Raw genomic sequence first — 20,621 nt, 5'->3', positions numbered from 1 at the left:
ATAATTTCACCTACCTGAAGGCTGAACAAGTTACGAGAGCACTCCAGCTCCCAAGGGTGTGGACCGTCGAGAGTGGTAATTTATTTTGCAAGGTTAGGACCGCAGGGAGTATACACAATACAGGACACAAGCTGGAAAATATCGACCGGGACTTATTTACATCTTATTGACTACACATTTCTCAGCGGGTACAGTTAGATTACATTCGTACACTCTCTTGCCGTCAACGTTCAACTGCTGGAGAACAGCGGCAGTACCTGTCCAGGGACAGAGTCAACAGCAGGCGATATTTAATAATAATCCAATGCACTTTTCCTGAACTATATCAAATACACATGAGTACTTTTTATTTAATGAAGTCAATCAATCAATCAATCAATCAATCAATCAATCAATCAATCAATCAATCAATCAATCAATCAATCAATCAATCAATCAATCAATCAATCAATCAATCAATCAATCAATCAATCAATCAATCAATCAATCAATCAATCAATCAATCAATCAATCAATCAATCACCACTATCTGCATTTAGGCCGACCAAGTGGTAGTTTCTCTATCAGTTGTCTACCTAGTCGTCCCTTTAACAATTTAAAAGTAGTTGGAAATTCAATAAATATCTCCCTTAGTAAATAATTCAATTCCCAAATATTCTTATTCATATAAAAGGGTATTTGCTCAAATTCGTCCTCTTGAATTCCAAATTTATTTTGATATTAGGATATTTCCTACTTTAAAAAGCGTATTCATCTACTTATGTCATTCCAAGCCACCTCTCCACTGAGAGTCGAAACATTCCTCTTAGTGAATGTGCTTCGTCTCCTTATTCGCAAGTCTTATCAGAACAAAAGTTGCGACATTTCCTTATCACCACTCTTTTGTCGGAAGTCACTCAGACAAAAATCACTCTGCTTTCCTTTGGATTATTTCCGGTTCTCGAATCAAATCATTCTGGTTAGGATCCCATAAACAAGAACCATACTCTAATTGGGGCTTTACTGTGACTTATACGTCCTCTTCTTTACATCCTTAATACAGCCCAAAAATACAATCATAACAACATGAAGGGATATGTAATATTTATTTATTGCATAAACTTTTTCCTTATAGTGCTCTCCGTGTGGAGATTTCAACCCATCCATACAGTAATTAAAACAGAAATGGCTTCCCCTGTTGGTGAAACTTACAACCTAAATTTTCACTCCGTTTGCCTGCTGACCGCCGCACAACATTCTCGAGGTTCCTTTACAGTCGATCACAATCCTACGACTTATTTATTACTGCATGCAAAATAATATCATCATAAAAATCCTTATCTGGGATTCCAGTACTCATATCATTTTTATGCAAATTTTAATTTTAATTTCGTGTGGCTATTTCTAGCCGAGTGCAGCCCTTGTAAGACAGACCCTCCGATGACGGTGGGCAACATCGGTAATGCGTAGGTAACTGCGTGTTATTGTGGTGGAGGATAGTGTTATGTGTGGTATGTGAGTTGCAGGGATGTTGGGGAGAGCACAAACACCCAGCCCCCGGGCCATTGAAATAAACCAAGGAAGGTTAAAATCCACGACCCGGTCGGGAATCGAACCCGGGACCCTCCGAACCGAAGGCCAGTACGCTGACCAATCAGCCAATCAGTCGGACATTTTTGTGCAAATGGAAACACATATATTCAAAAATTCTGCCTAGCGGTACCCGTCTTTAACCTGGGAGTGAACGAGTCACACAATGTTACGTGAGTGAACGGGTTGGGTCTCACAGACCAATTTCGAAATACGTTCTTAATACGTATTTAAATGACTTTGTTCTAGTCCATCTTATTTTTTTTTAACACAAAACTCAAAATGTTTGTAGACAGAATGTCTGAAAACTGGAAAGCCTAATTCTGACTATCACTTCAGTCCAATGGAACATTCACATGTCATATTCAAGAATACTGGGCAGATATACAGCGTGTTCCAAACAATGGTACATTTTGCACTGGCAGCACAAATCTTTGAGTCTTTACAATACGCACACTACCCTCGTTTATTCACAATATTTTCATGTTCCCTTCTTCCTCCGCCACAGATTCGCTATAAGAACTAATATAAAATGAAATTTATGAACCCTGTCTGATAATATACGACAGTATCACATGAAGAAAACATTTGCATAACTGCATTGGTTGGGTCTGACAGGCCCACAGAGCACGATAATATCCCATAGATCACATGTAAAAGCGAACACTTCGTTACACGTCTGTCATGTTACTAAACATGTTTAGAAAATAAGGTAGTGTAAACCACAAGGAACCATCTATTTCCATCTCTGAGAAAAAGAAGAAGGATATAGACTCACACGGGTCTCACTGACCCAGCCCACGCACCGGTGGGTTAAAATTACAGCATTAAGCCCAATCACTTTCTATTCACAAGACTTATGGTACAGATTTACGACCGTTCAAGTTCAAGAAATCACACTAGACTTATTCAATACTAGCATATATACCCGTTCTTCGCATGGGAACTGGTAATCGATTTCACGATTCCTTCATGAATTTATGCGAAGTTATATGACATTTTAGTCGGCATGTTAAAATGTTATTCTTCTACGAGAGCGAGTGGCAGTAACGTGAAGCACGATAAAGCTGAGTAAAGTGGAGAGTTTATTGAACGGTACAGTTCCTGGTTGTGCGCAATTCTCCCTTTTTCTCGGTTACATATTGTTGTTCATCTGAAACTGGGCGCTGAGGCTGAAAACTCATGAAACCAATCGTTGACGACAACCACTCGTTTTATCTTTTCTATCGAAAAGAGTAAAATGGCTCTTTAAATAAACCATTTAACCCAACTTTAAATGACATGACAATCTGTAAAACAGTCCATTAATGATAAGCCCCTTGTTATCCTCCCATCTAAAAGGTGCACAAGAGAAAAATATTCATAGAAATTTATTTCCGTTAAGGCTAGAAGTTTTCATTAAGGATGGTCATGTACATTTTGTGGGAGGGTTAAAAAACTGTTTAGAATTTCTAAAAACCCCAAAACAATCCGGGATTTAGAAATCATATTGACCCTAATACCTAACATAAGACAGATATAAAGTTTGGTAAAATTATATAGAGTAATTTCCCAGTTATAATAAAAAAACGGACGAACAGACAAATCGGCAAACATCCACTCGTACTTACACTGAAAGACGGTCCGTTAATATCTTCCTTATTAATCCTATTCTCGAAATAATACACATGAGAAAAAAATTGTTAAGAATTTGATTTCCTTTAAGGCAGGTAGAGTCCCATTAAGTTTATTTCTGTATATTTTGTGGCCCTAAATCCTACCCAAGGACAGGTGGATTCTAAATATAAGGTTTGGTAGAAATATATCCAGTAGTTTTCAAGTCATAAGAACTCAGAGAAGCAGGCAGACAGACATACACCAAGGCTAAAAAAATATGCAAATGGTCATTTGTTCATCGGAAAAGGATACCGAGTGAAAATTTCGCCGAAATTGTCAATGTACAGACACACAGTCGTTACGATTTTATCTATATAGAAAATGAATCTGCTCCACTTACAACACCTTTTGGGCTATTTCCACTGGACATGGCCTGTAAAACCGTCCGTTATTGATATCTCCCTTATCAATCATCCCATCGAAAAGTGCGCATGAGTAAACAAATTTAGAAATGGATTTCCATCAAGGTTCGTTGATCCTCATCCAGATTGTCTGCTGTACTTTGTGGGAGAGGAAAGTCACTCTTTCGCCTTCCTATAAACCCTCAGTCCATTCCGAGTGTTAAACATGCTATGGACGTTAAAAGCTACCTTTGGACAGGGGAATAATAAATATGAAGGTTTAATCAAATATTTCCTGTAGCTTTGCAGTTATAAGAAGTATACTTCACACGGATCCGCTTTTAGGCTCTGTCCGCTTAAACTTAGAGTGATAAACGGTCCGTTAATGATATCTCCCTTATTAACCTTCGTATGGAAGTTTTGCGCACGAGAAGAAAAGTTTTAGAAATTGCTTTCCCTTAAGGCAGGTAGATTTCCACTAAATATGGTGGTGTAATTTTGTGGGAGTGCAAAATCACGGTTACGGGTTTCGTGTAAAATCCCAGTCAATTCAGGGATTTGGAAAAAAATATTGGTCCTAAAACTAACCAAGGACATTTGGATTCTAAATATAAAGTTTGGTAGTAGTATATCCAGTAGGTTTCGAGTTATAAGAACTCAGACAAACAAACAAACAAACAAACAAACAAACAAACAAACAAACAAACAAACAAACAACAAACAAACAAACAAACAAACAAACAAAAAACAAACAAACAAACAAACAAACAAACAAACAAACAGGCAAACAAACAGACACATAGCTAAAACTATGCAGATGGTCATTATTATACCTAAAATGGATAAATGTATTAACATTTCGCCGAAATAGTCAACGTAAAGACACATGGTCGTTACGATTTTATTTATATAGATAATATTGTATCGAAGAGTTAAGTCTCCTTCAGCATAACTTACATCTCATGAGATTTTCTTCTTATTGTCTCCCGTCGTAAACTCTGAACGTTGTGAAACAATATGCATATTACCTGGCGAGCTCTACTTACAACGTAAGTTAATTCATCTCATAACATTTTCATTTCTTTTTACATTTATCCTTGCAAATTTCAGGGTAATAGAGTATTTCGTTGAAATATTCGGAAATGACAATTGCAGCTTTGTACAGGAAACACAAAATAGGAGAAATAACTCCACGATCTTCACCGAACTTCAGTAGAAAGAGGTCATCACAATAATGTCCGACTCGTTGGCTGAACGGTCAGCGTACTGGCCTTCGGTTCAGAGAGTCCCGGGTTCGATTCCAGGCCGGGTCGGGGATTTTAACCTTAATTGGTTAATTCATAGGGCACGGGGGCTGGGTGTATGTGTTGTCTTCATCATTATTTCATCCTCATCACGACGCGCAGGTCGCCTACGAGCGTCAAATAGAAAGACCTGCAATTGGCGAGCCGAACCCGTCCTGGGATATCCCGGCAGTAAAAGCCATACGACATTTCATTACATCACAATAATAATATTACCAATAATAACCATAATGTAATTAATAATAATAATTATAGTTATTATTATTATTATTATTATTATTATTATTATTATTATTATTATTATTATTATTATTATTATTATTATTATTATATATTGTCTATGAGGCTTTTAGATGTCTCCGACCCCATCCTGCATGTTGGTACAGGCTCTCCAGAATCCGAAGGCCAGTGTGCGTCGCATTCTGTAGGGCGATTGCAGCGCACCTCCATAGGTGAAATGGAAGGGCGACGCCCAACAATAGGTCTGCCGTGAATACGCGAAATATTGAAAATAGGTGGAGGCATTTTAAACACGGCATGTATTCCGTTCCAGGGTTCGGCAAGAGGAAACACGATTTCGTCGGGTATCATCATCATCATCATTGTCCCACTCCAGTCGCCCGGGTGTGGTTAAACAAGCCTCCTCCACTCATTTCTGTCTTTCCACTTTTCGTGCTCCATTACTTCCGCCGCATCCAATCCAGCTTCTCTAATGTCCTTCCAAATCTGATCCACCCACCTTCTTCTCGGTCTTCCAACTGGTCTCTTTCCCTTAACTTCCCTTTCCAATTCCCTTCTGTTCCTTTCCCATTCTTTTTACATGTCCGAACCATCTCAGTCTTGCTTTCTGTATCTTCTGTACTAACTGTTCTATATTTAGCTCTTCTCTTATTCTAATATTTTGAGTTCTATCTCTTCTTGTCTTTTTAACCGATGTTCTCAAAAATTTCATTTCTACTGCTTGGATCTTACTATCATGTATCTTATTAGCTACCGGCGCTTCTAGTCCGTATGTTACAATTGATATGAAATACTGTTTATGTAATGTTAATTTCGTTCTCTTGGGTTCTTTGTCATCCCATAAAAGCTCTCTGAATTGATGATGTATCTTTACATAATCTGTTATTAATTTCAGAGTTGATTTCATTTCTTACAATAATAATACTGCCCAGATATGTAAACTGTTCTACATTCTCTAACCGTTCTCCGTCTACGTTCACTTGGCTTCTCTTTTTCTCTTTTCCACAGTGCATGACTACAGTTTTCTTTTTACTAATTACCATTCCAAACTCTTTCAGATTTTCATTCCAAATGTCCAGTCTCCTTTGTACTTCAATTTCTCCCTTTCCCCAAATCACCACATCATCTGCAAATACCAAAGCATTCACTTCATCACTACTGATACTCTCGCAGAATCCCTATTGAAGATCTCCATCCCCCTTCCTTCCACGTACAGCGACGGTGGATTTCCGTTGCCAGCCACCACTTGGGGTAGTTCTTCCCTAAAGCGTTGCCTGGGGCCGTTGACCTTCGATGTTAGGCCCCTTAAAACAACAGGCATCATCATCTACTCTAAAGCGTTTCCATACAGGATGCAGGGATGCAAAGAAAGCTTCTAAAAATTCTCAAATGTTGCTTATTATGGCCTCTAATGGCCGTAAACGTCTAAACAATAACAATACTTTATTTTGAACAATCATTGCTTAATATTGCCGTGGTTAGTGGTAGAAACTGGCAGGTAGGTAGCCCGTTCACCACCAGCAGTACCTATTTCAATTTCTGTTCTCAAAGGTGTGTGTGTGTGTGTGTGTGTGTGTGTGTGTGTGTGTGTGTGTGTGTGTGTGTTAATTTGAACTACAAGTAATATGTTGTTAAAAGTGATCTCTTTCTGAATATCTTACGTAGCTAATTTAGAGAAGTATAGACACAATACCTGGAATACTGTATGATTAATTCATTTGGTAGACTTAATATCTAGATGCACGGAAATGGAAAAATCAATGAATATTGATAATACGTGAGCGTTCTCCGCGGTTTTTCCGCCAAAGACTATATTTTATAGAAATATTCATTATGTTAGTCTGGTACATAAATTTAAATTCCTTCTTCCACTCTTCCCGAAAGCCTAAACATTTCTACCAAAATAAAAGGACAAATTGGGGCAAATATTCGTTTATAGGTCAGGGAGTTAGGGATTGGAATAACTTACCAAGGGGGACGTTCAATTAATTTCCAATTTCTTTGCTATCATTTAAGAATATGCTAGAAAAACAACAAATAGGGAATCTGTCACTTGGGCGACTGCCCTAAATGCAGATCAGTAGTGACAGTTTGAAATTTATTCCTACCTAATTATAACGTCACTTTATACCTTACCATATCGTTGACTTCATGATATTCTGGGATAAAACACAGTACGGTTAGAATTTCCCCTTTGATGCAGTACCCGAAATTAAATGCTCTACATGAGTTATGGATCTATTGGATAAGATCAGTTGACAGCGCAAATTAAACTCATTCCCGCCATTCTGCTCCCAATCGCTTTGCTAAATCGGATATAGTATATACTGTATATACTACGTATCTATAGAATATAACTATGAATCATAACATATTTACTGAGTGACAGTGATGTAATGAGTATTTTATCTCCCTCCAGGACAGAACACTGGGGACCAAAGTACGGAATTTGTCATTAGGGAAGGGAATATCTACTTTCCACCTGCAGAACTTCAACAATGTGACCCTGTAAATGGGCTACTGTTCCTTAAGCTGTTGGAGGTTACTTGTCTGGTTAACGACGGGCATATACACTCTCAGGGATATTATTACCCAGAGCGAGTAGGAACACTAGTGCAATCGGTCTATGAGAACACATTCAGACCAGGCACTCACGTTTGTGTGTGTCTTTTGTACATTACATTTACATTAGAGTTTAGCTGCTTTGGTGCTGGGACCGGTCTCGCATGATTATGAGGGTTCCGAGAATCAGGCAGCCAGTAAATTCCAATGTTATTTATTCTACGGGGGTTGTCTACTGTAAAGGAGTTAGGTGTTACACTTGGTTTATGTTGGCATTACAACAACTCTGACGTTTTTTAAAAATCCTGCCGGGCTGAGTGAATCTGACGGTTGAGGCACTGGCCTTCTAAACCCGACTTGGCATTTCGATCCTGGTTCAGTTCGGTGTTATTTGAAGGTGCTCAAATACGTCAGCCTCATGTCGGTAGATTTACTGGGAAGTAAAAGAACTCCTGCTGGACTACGTTCCCGCACCTCGGCGTCTCCGGAAACTTTAAAAGTAGTTAGTGGGTCGTAAATCAAACAACATTTAATTAATCCTAAAATATGTTTGGCGTTTTTAAGGTGAGATATTATATTAGGTTTTAAGTGATTTATGTTCATTTCCTATTAGTTAAACAAAGATAAACTACGCCCATTCGTCGCATTTCTCTTCTTTCTTCTGTTTTGCCGATCAGCTCACTGATACGGGGTAGTGGTTCATATGGATGGCACGGTGTCACTATTTACATTCGAGGATGTGGTATATGACTAGCTACAAGCTGAATAATAACGCTCTATTGACATATATGGAAAAATGTAATCGCCATTTTAATTAATAAAGCTTGGAATGACAATGTTATTACAGTGCGGGTGGATTTGTCTAATAAAATAATATATGCGATGTATAAACAATGCATATGATGAACCGTACAAAATCGTTTTAGTATTGGACCGGTTTACAAAAGGTGACGCAAGCAACAATGGCATCCGGGAAATATAAAATAAACGTTATCCCACAACATTGGTGGAATGAGAACGATGTTACAGTCACTTGTAAAATTCATTACAAATAGAGAAAAGTATAATGAACTCCTAAAACATCAACGGTGAGAAAAACACATTACATTGGTCTGTTATTGTTATTGTTTTGCAAGTAAGCCATGACGTACTATGCTGCTCCTTTCATAAAAGAAATCGACAATCAACTGGTAAATCTTTACGAAATATAAACATTTACACATAGCTTGGGCGGAAATTTTACCCGTATAAATATAAACCTCTCGGACCCTCTAAACGACAAAACATATAAAACAGCTCAAAATATCAAAATAATTCAAAATCCGCTCCACTCCGCCGCGTCCAACGCTGACGTTTTAAAATACGACAATATACCAAACAAATATAGATACAGGTGCCATGTGTACGGCTGGAAAAAAAAGGGCTACAAATAAATACTGTACATGGAATTTCCCCTAATTAATTAAAAACTCAGATCAAACTCCTCCAATATGCTTAATATAAATCGTTGCAATATCAGATGGATAATATTTCTATCTCAGAGAAATCATAAGACCTCACTTAACATGCGTTGTAGTCGACCCTTACGTAGATGATCTTCGCTATCTCATGTCTTAAAATCCCTTCTGAAAATTATTTATCAACATGATTCAAATTGAAGATCTCTCGTTCATACTGTATATATGCAAGATACAGACACAGTATAAACTTTCCTGGGATGTAACTCGCGAACAATTAGCAATAATCCACTTGTACATTATTAGACAGATACACTATGACCTTCCTAGCACCTTATTTATCCACATATTCATCACGCCAATTGAAGGTACTTAATCCTATATCAATTAATCGTCTCTTACAACGGTAGTAACAGACTGAATTAGAATATTTTATTACCCACGACATACTATGAACTTATACATAACACATTCCTTCTTAATTGCGTTTAAAGTGCAATATGAAGACTGCGTTCTACATTCAACATTTCAGCATAAATTAACCCAATTAGTAGTTTACCAGATGCTAATTTGAATTACACATTACGAATCTAGCACCGCCTGTAATATCCTGTATTGACGATCCGTAACTTTCCTCCAGCATATATTCATCTCAAATAACGTATTATGTAGACCGGTAGCTGCAATTATAAGAAGACATTGTTCCCATATTATTCACAACTTGAGGTCAAGAACAACTGGTTTAATTCAAATACAACCTGTCATGATTATGGTCAGCTCTGAGGAATTCTACTTCTTCAAACTGTTCCAATGCAACGAAATGGCGTATGGATTTTAGTGCTGCGAGTGTCCGAGGACATGTTCGGCCCGCCAGGTGCATGTCTTTTGATTTTACGGCCGTTGGCTACCTACACGTCATGATGAGGATGAAATTATGATGAAGACGACACGTACATCCAGTCCCCGTGCCAGCGAAATTAACCAATGATGGTTAAAATTCCACACCCTGCTGGTATTAGAACCCGGGACCAATGTGACCAAAGGCCAGTACGCTAACCATTTAACCATAGAGCCAACAGTTCCAATTATAACGTATATTAACAAGAATTTTGGCAACTACGACATGCGTTCCAAGTACCGGTAATATATATTTTTTAAATTGAAAACTCAGTTTTTGCCCTCAAACCACGTTACCTGGCCTTACTTTAGTGAATCATGAAACCAATAAAATGGAAAGCAGAAGTGTACTGAGATATAGCATGCTACAATAGTAAAAATGGAATGGCGTATGGCTTTTAGTGCCGGGAGTGTCCGAGGACAAGTTCGGCTCGCCAGATGCAGGTCTTTTGATTTGACGCCCGTAGGCGATCTGCGCGTCATGATGAGGATGAAATGATGATGAAGATGACACATTCAACCAGCCCCCGTGCCGGCGAAATTAACCAATTAAGGTTAAAATTCCCGACCCTGGCGGGAATCGAACCCGGGACCCCTGCGGCCAAAGGCCAGCACGCTAACCATTTAGCCATGGAGCCGGACATGCTACAATAGTGGTAAAGTGAAACACTCAATTTTTCTTAATCTGGTCCATCCTCGCCTCTATGGAGTCAAATCAAATTGCCATCATTTTTACACCGATCGGGCTTTAAAAACACATTGTAGAAGTTATGGTTCCCATAATATCATTATCCTCCATGGCATTTGGGTGGGCCTAAAACTTCGAACAAAGCATATCGTCGTTGCCGGGACAAAACCTCGTATGTGATAATATTTTTGGAGATATACTGACCCGCAGCACATACATTATGAAGGGCGAGAATGCCTTGACAATATTCACACAATATAGCAACTTAGATGACGGAACCTTACCGGCCAAAGTTCTAAACTAAAATGTTTCACATAGGAGCCTCCTATGTGTAAAATTTTAGCTTAGAACCTTGGCCGGTAAGGTTCTGTCATCTAAGGTGCAATATTGTGTGACAGTTTTCAAGGCATTCTCGCTCTTCATAATATATGTGCTGCGGGTCAGTATATCTCCAAAAATATTATCACATAGCAGGTTTCGTCCTGGCAACGACGATCTGTTACTACTGCCGTACCTACAAGCTGTTGCAACTTCTCGTCAGACGAGGATAGTAAACGTTCAGTGAGCAAGCGGTTATTGATCAAGACTTCTTCTGACCGAAAACAAAGACAATGAGACAAGTGATCTCAGGTCCAATTATTTCATTGCAGATGTATTCTCTGAGAATTGTCCAAACATACCTGAGGTTTAGTTAAATATGTCAAATATTCCATAAATCTTCCAGATTACTATGTTCTTTGTTGAGTAATTACCTCTCAAGAATGTGATTCATCTTGGCCACCTGTGCATTAAATATCGCCGAAATTATGGTACAGTTTAAGATTTAATGTTAGTCGTTCCGTAGGTAAGGAAATCATTTTTCCATTTCGTCAAATCTTATGCTTCCAGCACAATAATTTTACTTTTTGAATATTCACAGTGGTCGGAAACAACGTGAATCGACTATGTTACGTCGATATCTCGCACCATTGGCATTTTATCAGCTGCTGAAATTAGCCAATCAGATCGCTTTGCGGGAGAATGCAGATGGGCTGTACGGGGCGGCGTTACTAAATATGCATGTGGCTTATGACCGGCTTGAGAGCGCCAATGGAAAAATAAACTTCTCCAGGGGAGGGACTTGGACAAGGACCTCCCTGCTGATAGGATTGGTCAACAGCAAGCACGCTACGGTCGCATTGGCCGAAACCCACGGTGTGTTATTGATACTCATTACTCTGCATAGCTCTCAAATACGAACACGCCACGTGCAATTTTAACAACACCGCCTGGTAAATCCCGATCTGATTGGTTAACTTCAGCAGCTGATAAAATGACAACGGTACGAGATGTCGACGTAATTCTTTCAAATTACTCATCAGTGTGACCAACCCTCTAATGCTTACATACACGGTTCACGTTGTTTCCGGCCACCCCGTATTAATATTTCGTTCAAATTCAGGCTCTCAATGTATTCAATATAGCCTACTTAATCTTTATCAAATACTACTATAATTACGCCTTTTAGGATTTAATTTCACTCTCTCTTTCTTTACAATGTTGCTTTACATCGTACCGACACAGGTAGGTCTTATGGCAACGATGGGGAAGAAATGGGCTGCGAGTGCTAAGGAGTCGACTTTTACCTTAATTAAGTTACAGCCTGGTGTGAAAATGGGAAACCACGGAAGACCATCTTCGGGGATACCGACAGCGGGGTTCGAACTGACTCTCTGTGGCCCAGTGAATACTCCAATTACTACACCCAATATCATGCCGGATATTTTAGTGTGTCTGCGGACAAGCAGTTATAGTATACGGTACTATTTAACTGAAGAAGGTATTCATATGAGAATACAAAGGCTTACGAAAATTAGTGTTGGGTCTTAATTGATGTCGAATTATTTAACCATCGTGTTCATACGCTATGCGGTGGTACAGCTCTTTTCAGGCACGCCCCAATCGAGTTGAGCTGCATGTACCAGTTTAGTCACCTACCAGCCCCCCCCCCCCCTTCCGGTCATTCTTAAACTCTGACACTGCCGGGAAACAGACGCGGCCCACCGAGGACATGAGCTAATAATGATAACAGTTACGCTACAGAGGCGGTTTTCGATACGATGGAATATATAGGGAAAGATACAGTTTCAATGGTATACATTTTCCTTACTTTCCCTTTCCTCCTTTCTTTCTTTTTCGTTTTTCTTTCTTAAGCCGCTTACACACAAGGGTTGGTCTTTACCTCGGACTCAGCTAGGGATCCCACCTCTACCACCCCAAGAGCAGTGTCCTGGAGCGAGAGCATTTGGGTCAGGGGATACTACTGGGGAGGAGGACCTGCACCTCGCCCAGTTGGACTCCCCAGGTATGCTGAACAGGGGCCTTATGTGGGGATGGAAATATCGCATGGGACAAACAAGTAAGAGGGATAGAAGCGGCCGTGGCCTTAAGTTAGGTACCATCCCGGCATATTCCAGGAAGAGAAGTGTGAAACCACGCAAAAACCACTTCGAGGATAACTGAGGTGTGAATTGAACCCTCGTCTACTCAGTTGACCTCCCGAGGCTAAATGGACCACGTTCCATCCTTTCGTATCACTTTTAAAATGTCGTGGCAGAGCCGGGAATCGAACGCGTGCCTCCAGGGGGGGCAGCTAATCATAGTAACCACTATACCACAGAGCCAGGTTGTACATTTTAACATTAATAAGTTGCAAAATAAATTTTGAGAGTATTCATTTTATATTAGTTTAGACACTAACTTGACAATTATGAGGACTCATTATTCCGAGAAGTGTGAAATTAAAAATACAAAAATCATACTCAGTTAAGATTATAAGACAACAGAAAATGAGAAATAATGTAAAAATGTGAGTTAGTTCTTATTCGGGTCTGTAAGGTTAAGCACGCGGCCACTGCTCGGCGCCAGTGTATTGTCCCGCAGCTAATTATCCCACCGACAGCTGTTTTCCCCATATTTAACCAAACTCAATACTCTACTGTACTTAAATACCGAATTACCGAGTGAGCTGGCAGTTTGGTTAGGATCGCGTAGGTGTGAGCTATTATTCAGAAAATGGTGGGTTCGAATCCAATCTTCAGTAGCGCTGAAGACGTTTTCCATTGTTTCCAATTTTCACACCAGGCAAATGATGTACCTTAATTAAGGCCACAGTCTCTACCTTCTCAATCCTAGCACTTTCCCGTCCTTCCGTCGCCGAAAATCTTCGATGTTTTCATGCGAAGTTAAACCAATCGAATAAAGCGAATTTACGAACGTTCGTATCAGGAAGGTATTATCAACATTTCTCATCAGACCGTATTTTCTCCGAAATACTTCGAAAAATTGGATTTCGCTAGAGTATAGAAATTATTAACAGTGGCTGTTTCAAATTTTCCAACAGATTAAAGAGATATATTCTGCTTCAGAACACGTGTTCATTCCTAACAACTGTATATTATGCGACTGGGTTTAGTTTTAACAATAATGGGTAACGAAATGTTGCGCCTGCCACTGTTTAATCAGCTGAATATAGTGGTGCAACAATTTGACCCACTGTAGAAATGCTTCAAAGCTCCGGAGAAATCTGCCTTGAGATTGTGAGGTACCATATTTGTCTTCCCACCGGCTGTCCTTGCTAGTGAGAAGTTTGTAACTCTTGATCCCCTCTGTAACAATAAGATAACCCCATCATGCCATTCCATTCCTGTCCTTTCACCACGCAACGCCTCACAACAAGCTGCCAAAGAACTTCAGATTTGTCTCGTAGCTGGCTTTGTTCTTTATTTTACAGAAATATTTGTCATTGCTATACTGGAAATAGCTGTTAAAATGTTATTCAAATCAGGTGCAGAAGATCGCATTTAGAACTGAATTAAAAGATAACACTTACCATCATCAGGTGTCCATTTATTTAGAAACATTGCGAGATGATTTTTGCACGGCAAAAGGGTTTTATTATATCAGTTATGCAATAACTGAGCCTTTATTCTTGAATTCATAATTCATAATTTTATCTCACTCGATCATAACATAATTGACAATTTTAAACAATGTAAACAATTCACATATGTATATGCGCATCATTAAACGCGATTTGATAGAATCTGAGAATTATCTTATAGAACGAAACATATTATGTTTTGTTTATCAGTGTGTTATTATTTTAGAGGTATGTTATAAAGTGTTATCATTAGTTTTTTCACAGAGTAAAATGTTTCAAAGTACATTAACTGTGTCGACATTGAAAAGAAAATATGTCTTCTGTACCATTTCATTGCCCTGATTATTTCGAAACGAAATGTTAAAATAGTTATTTTTCCGCGAATAACGATAATGTGTCATAAATCATTCTGCAGAAAAGACGAATTAGAACATACAGACATGTGGAATCAAAGAGGCCGTAAATATGTAGTAAGAAAGTACAGACCAACGGTACCCAGGTGGCCGTGATTTAGATAAATGCACTAATTTTAGATTTGGAATGATTGGTCCATTTATGTCAACTTAAAGAATTAAAGAATTTCAGATTTTTTTGGTATATGAGACTGAGGAAATGTAAATGCAATCCATGTCAGGTCAAGAGAACTTCCACAAATAATTTAATTCCGCAGGAAATTATAGGAAAGAATTATTTTTATCTGTGAAGATGAGACCTTGAATGATGATAAAAAATGATTGATGATTTTGATTCGAAACTTATGAGAAAGATAACTTCAAGGCAATCAAGTTTATTTTTTATTTTTGGATGAAATACCAATGTGTACAAAAGAATGATTAGAAACAATTTCAACTTATCCCAACATACAAAATGATTTTGAATAAAGTTGGTTATTAAGAATTTCATTTATTATTATTATTATTATTATTATTAATATTATGTATAGAATATAAGATTAATTGAAGGTAATTTCGTAATTGATAATGAATAACTGAACTTAAAACCGGTTATATTTTTGATTTAATGACCTGATAGATATCCAGATGTACTGGAAAATAGTAGAGGTGATTCGCAGTCGGATTCGCGTAAAAAGATTTTTTATGATATAAATTAATCTCTGAGACGTAATTCGTAGCTAGTTGTGGATTTTTTGAGCGCCAGTGTATGACTAGTTAGAGGAAAGGGTATACACGCAGATTTCTGATAGGCTCAAGAAAAACTGGTCGCCCATCGTGGCGCAAGAAAAATCTTTCCCCAGACTGGCTCAAGAAAAATTGGTCGCCCAAAGTGGCGCACTTCCTTCTGAACAAAATAAACAAGCCTTGCAATACAGCCTACGAGGTATGTACTCACAAGATGAAGTTTGATATTTTACTGGACGCATGCCTCTAATCAATCAATCAATCAATCAATCAATCAATCAATCAATCAATCAATCAATCAATCAATCAATCAATCAATCAATCAATCAATCAATCAATCAATCAATCAATCAATCAATCAATCAATCAATCAATCAATCAATCAATCAATCAATCAATCAATCAATCAATCAATCAATCAATCAATCAATCAATCAATCACCACTGATCAGCATTTAGTGCTGTCACCCAGATGGCAGATTCCCTATTAGTTGTTTAAGCTTTTCCTTTAACATTTTCAAAGAACTTGGACATTTCCCTTGATAATTTATTCCAGTCTCTTATTCCTCGTCCTATAAATGAATATTGGCCCCAATTTGTCCTCTTAAATTCCTACTTAATCTTCATAGATCTTTCCTATTTCGAAAGCTCTAGCCAATCTTATACTTCTACTTTTGACTTTCCAAGCTATCTCTCCACTGACAGCTCGAAACTGACCACATAGCCGAGAATCCCGTATCCTTACACCCAAGTCTTTGCATCCTAAAGACTAATTGACTCAAGCAAAAATAATACATAGATTTGTGGGTTTGGCATTAAATTGACGAATAATCTAACTTGTCTCACGCTTGTACTCTCATGCAGCAGAATATTTTCAATATCAGGTTATTTTAATTTGGTAATATGGCAAAGTGTTCATCCTGATACTCCTCACAACGGGGAGCCTTTAGCGTTGTTATTAAATTTATGTTCAGTACCGTGTCTGTTCGAACAATAAAAATTATACGTGTGGCACAACAGCCTTCAAGGACCTTGACCTGTCAAGCTGACAGCCTCCTATCCAGATGACCCGTGAATGTCGCAGTGGTGCGTGGTTAGCGTGACATTTTTAGCGTAATTGGCTTCCAAGACTTTGTCCGTCGCCTCTATAATTACACAGCTCCTCAGTTGGACTCACAAGAATAAACCCTGTTTATATCCTCATTCCGGAATTAAAATCTTTGGACCGCCCATGAATCGAAGCTACGACCTCCGGCTAAGAACATAAGAGCACGCACACCACACCTACACCTCGGGGATGGCTAAATGACCAGAATTAATTTATATTCTTATTTTTGCGGTTTCCATGTCAAAGGAAGGAGTTTATCGTTTAAAAGGGAATTATTAGTTACTGAAGCAAACTACTCACACCAGCCAACGAAAGTGTGTGGGAATTGAAGTCATGGAAGTTGGATTGGTTCTCATAAATTTCATGACATACTGATTTCTATGAATAGGATAAAGTTTAATAAATTGAAACAATAGTGAATGAATGAACGCTCTGAACGTTTTAACAGTCAGGGCTAATATTGTTTAGTACGAAATTGATTTAAATGGCCGTGACTCTATATCTGAATATGGAGAGATTCAATGTAGGATGTTGCATAAAATTATCGTTCCCACCAAACTGTTGAAATTAATTTGCATTCTGTAGCAATTTGTTAATCCTGCGCAAACCCTACCTGTTTCCCAATGTATTGGTACGTACGGTTACATAGGAAGTACAGGCATGTATCAGAACTTAAAAATAAATTGTAAACCACTCACCTGAAGAGAGCCTGGTGATTCATTCCTTCAAAGTTCTCACCAACACACCTAGTTTATTTACTAGCAAGGGAGCTCCCTTTTGCTTATAAATAAATACTACTGTCAATACTGCCAGCTACATAGAACTAAAGAATACCATGCTTATGAAGAGGGGGGGGGGGGAAATCGGAAGTGAATTTTACTCCAGGAACGTCATCACCACATATGACTGAAGGCAATGTTCATTTGAACTGCGGCATGTAGTTACAAGATTCGCAGTTCACAGGTCCCATTTCAACCTGTATGGGCAAACTGTATGTACAAAGAAGATAAAGTGCATTATACTGTAAGAGGGATACGTCATGCAAACATTCCTACTGTACGGTACACACCAGCATATGAAAATGAACATAAGGAAAATTGTTCTAATGGACTTCACATCTGTATGTGGCTGGGAGGCCTGTCCAGTCTTAAGGAGAGTAATGGATATGAAACGCTTTGCCAGATACGTAGGCCTAGTATTAGAACTGGGCCATCGAAGTATGAACCATTGCGCGCAAAGGGACTAAGTCGGAATTTCCGTTTTTAAGATTTTCGTGGTTCAAAAATGGTCACAAGGTACTGAGAATTTTAAGAAAGAGTTCATGCTACAAGGTGCAATACTTCAGAAGATATCAGTTACTGACTTGCTATTAAGAAAATTGTATTTTGAGAAAAACTCAATCACAGCATTCAATAATTTTCTTACCAATTTTTCCAAGTTTTAATGACATGGAGCGGTGAATCCACGAACTGCTGCATAACTCAGTTTGTTAAGAAGACCTATACGTAGCGCTAGAATTCAAAATCTGGAAGTGAAAATCTGACACCTCAGACAATTTTCCTCAACTCTGGTGTAAACTTTTCCTTTGCCGAGTTTGGGTCCTTTCCAGCGCAACGGATCATATATTAAACCATACTGGATACAGAGAATACACATCAACAAACGTTTAGAATTTCGAGATGTGGAGTGGGTTTCGGTTTACAAGTTGTCACGGCAGGTGCGTGATTCGACGACTCTGCACTCCGACCGACCAACCGAGCTGAGGAGGAATGACCACGACTCTGCCGTGACTCTACGCCTCTGCATACAGGAGACGGAGAGAGATTGTTCCCAATCGTTTGTTGTCATCAGAATGGTTTTCCATGGTTTTCCATTCTCCTGCGTCAAGGCGAATGCCGGGACAGTTCCTAGTATAGGGAACGACCGCCAACCCCCTCAACTTCCCCGAACATCTCATTCATCGTATCACATATCCCTGGCCTGATTGTAAGAGACGGCGTTACCGTTTAGGAGGCCCCCTTTCAGGGACGGAATAAAAACGGTATTTTGTAGCACCGGTAGTTTAGAATTTCATAGGTTTGACATTTCGATCATCCTGTACGGTAGCGAAGTATTGATCATACTATACACAACCAATTCATAAACAATTCCAACTTCGTGTTTCATCACTCATAAAAACAAAACAAATCCTTTGCTGTACCTGCGTCTTCAATATCAGTACTAGTGACATTTTAGGCACAGTGGCTATTATCATTCATTATTAAAGCCCCTCACGGCTTTTAAATTATCACCCATACTTTGTATATTGACAGTGTATGATTGAAAATGTGAATTGAATTTGGAAGCATTCCTCACTCAGACAATTCTGCCTGTTGTTTTTCACCAGTCATCTTGATATGAACGTACGGCCATCATGTGTAAGTTTATTTGCCGAGTTGTTCCCCTGTCCTGTCATTGCCATATGTCCGAGACTTGTTGAAAACAGAGGCAGGGAGCTTCGGTGTATAAAGCATTCAGTAGGCTTTACCAACGCATAGTTCCAGCTCCATATTAAACTTCGGGTTTGAACTACTGATGGACAGAACACATTTTGTTTTTTTGCTAGGGGCTTTACGTCGCACCGACACAGATAGGTCTTATGGCGACGATGGGATAGGATAGGCCTAGGAGTTCGAAGGAAGCGGCCGTGGCCTTAATTAAGGTACAGCCCCAGCATTTGCCTGGTGTGAAAATGGGAAACCACGGAAAACCATTTTCAGGGCTGCCGACAGTGGGATTCGAACCTACTATCTCCCGGATGCAAGCTCACAGCCACGCGCCTGTACGAGCACGGCCAACGAACACATCTGTAAGCAGAGCGCTGGTATATATAGATAAACAGAAAGTAAATGAGCTAGATAAATGCATAGGTCTGTCTATAAGATTCCATTACCCAGCTGAAGGATGAGACGGGTTAACTTATTGGGTAATAGATCGATGAACGGGTTATATCTTGAATGACGTACTCCTTCTGGAAAACCTAATAGGGCTTATCCGTGACAACAGCAATATCAATAATAATAATAATGATAGTAATAAGTCCGCCTCTGTGGTATAAAGGCTAGCGTGATTAGCTGCCACTCCCAGAGACCCGAGTTCGATTCCCGGTACAGCCACGAAATTTGATGAGTGGTACGAGGGCTGGAATGGTGACCATTCAGCCTCGGGAGGTCAACTGAGTAGGGAAGGGTTGAATTCCCACCTCCGCCATACTGGAAGTGGTTTTCCGTGGTTTCCCACTTCTCCTCCAAGAAAATACCGGGATGGTACCAAACTTAGGGCCACGGCCGCGTCCTGTCCTCTTCCTTGTCTATCCCTTCCAATCTTCCAAGCACCCCCAAAAGGCCCCTGTTCAGCTTAGAAGGTGGGCCTCCTGGTTGATGTACTGGTCCTACTCCCCAGTTGTATCCCTTGAACGAAAGTCTCACTCTCCAGAGCACTGCCCTTGATGCAGTAGAGGTGGGATCCCTCGCTGATTCAGAGAGATAAACCATCCCTGGGGGGTAAACAAATTAATAATGATGAAAGAAAGATGAATAATAGTTATGACAAAGAATTGTATCAAAGCACAAAATAAGTGGTTGAAATGGTGAGGAAGAGTAGCGTACAGTTCTATGGATACTTGTTAAGAATGGGCAATAACAGAATCTTTGAATTCTTCAGAAAGAGGAAGACAATGCTGAAATGGTTTCGAGAAGT

The sequence above is a fragment of the Anabrus simplex genome, chromosome 3 (genome assembly GCF_040414725.1).
Source record: "Anabrus simplex isolate iqAnaSimp1 chromosome 3, ASM4041472v1, whole genome shotgun sequence".
NCBI lineage: Eukaryota > Metazoa > Arthropoda > Insecta > Orthoptera > Tettigoniidae > Anabrus > Anabrus simplex.
This window is presented reverse-complemented; position numbering follows the sequence as displayed.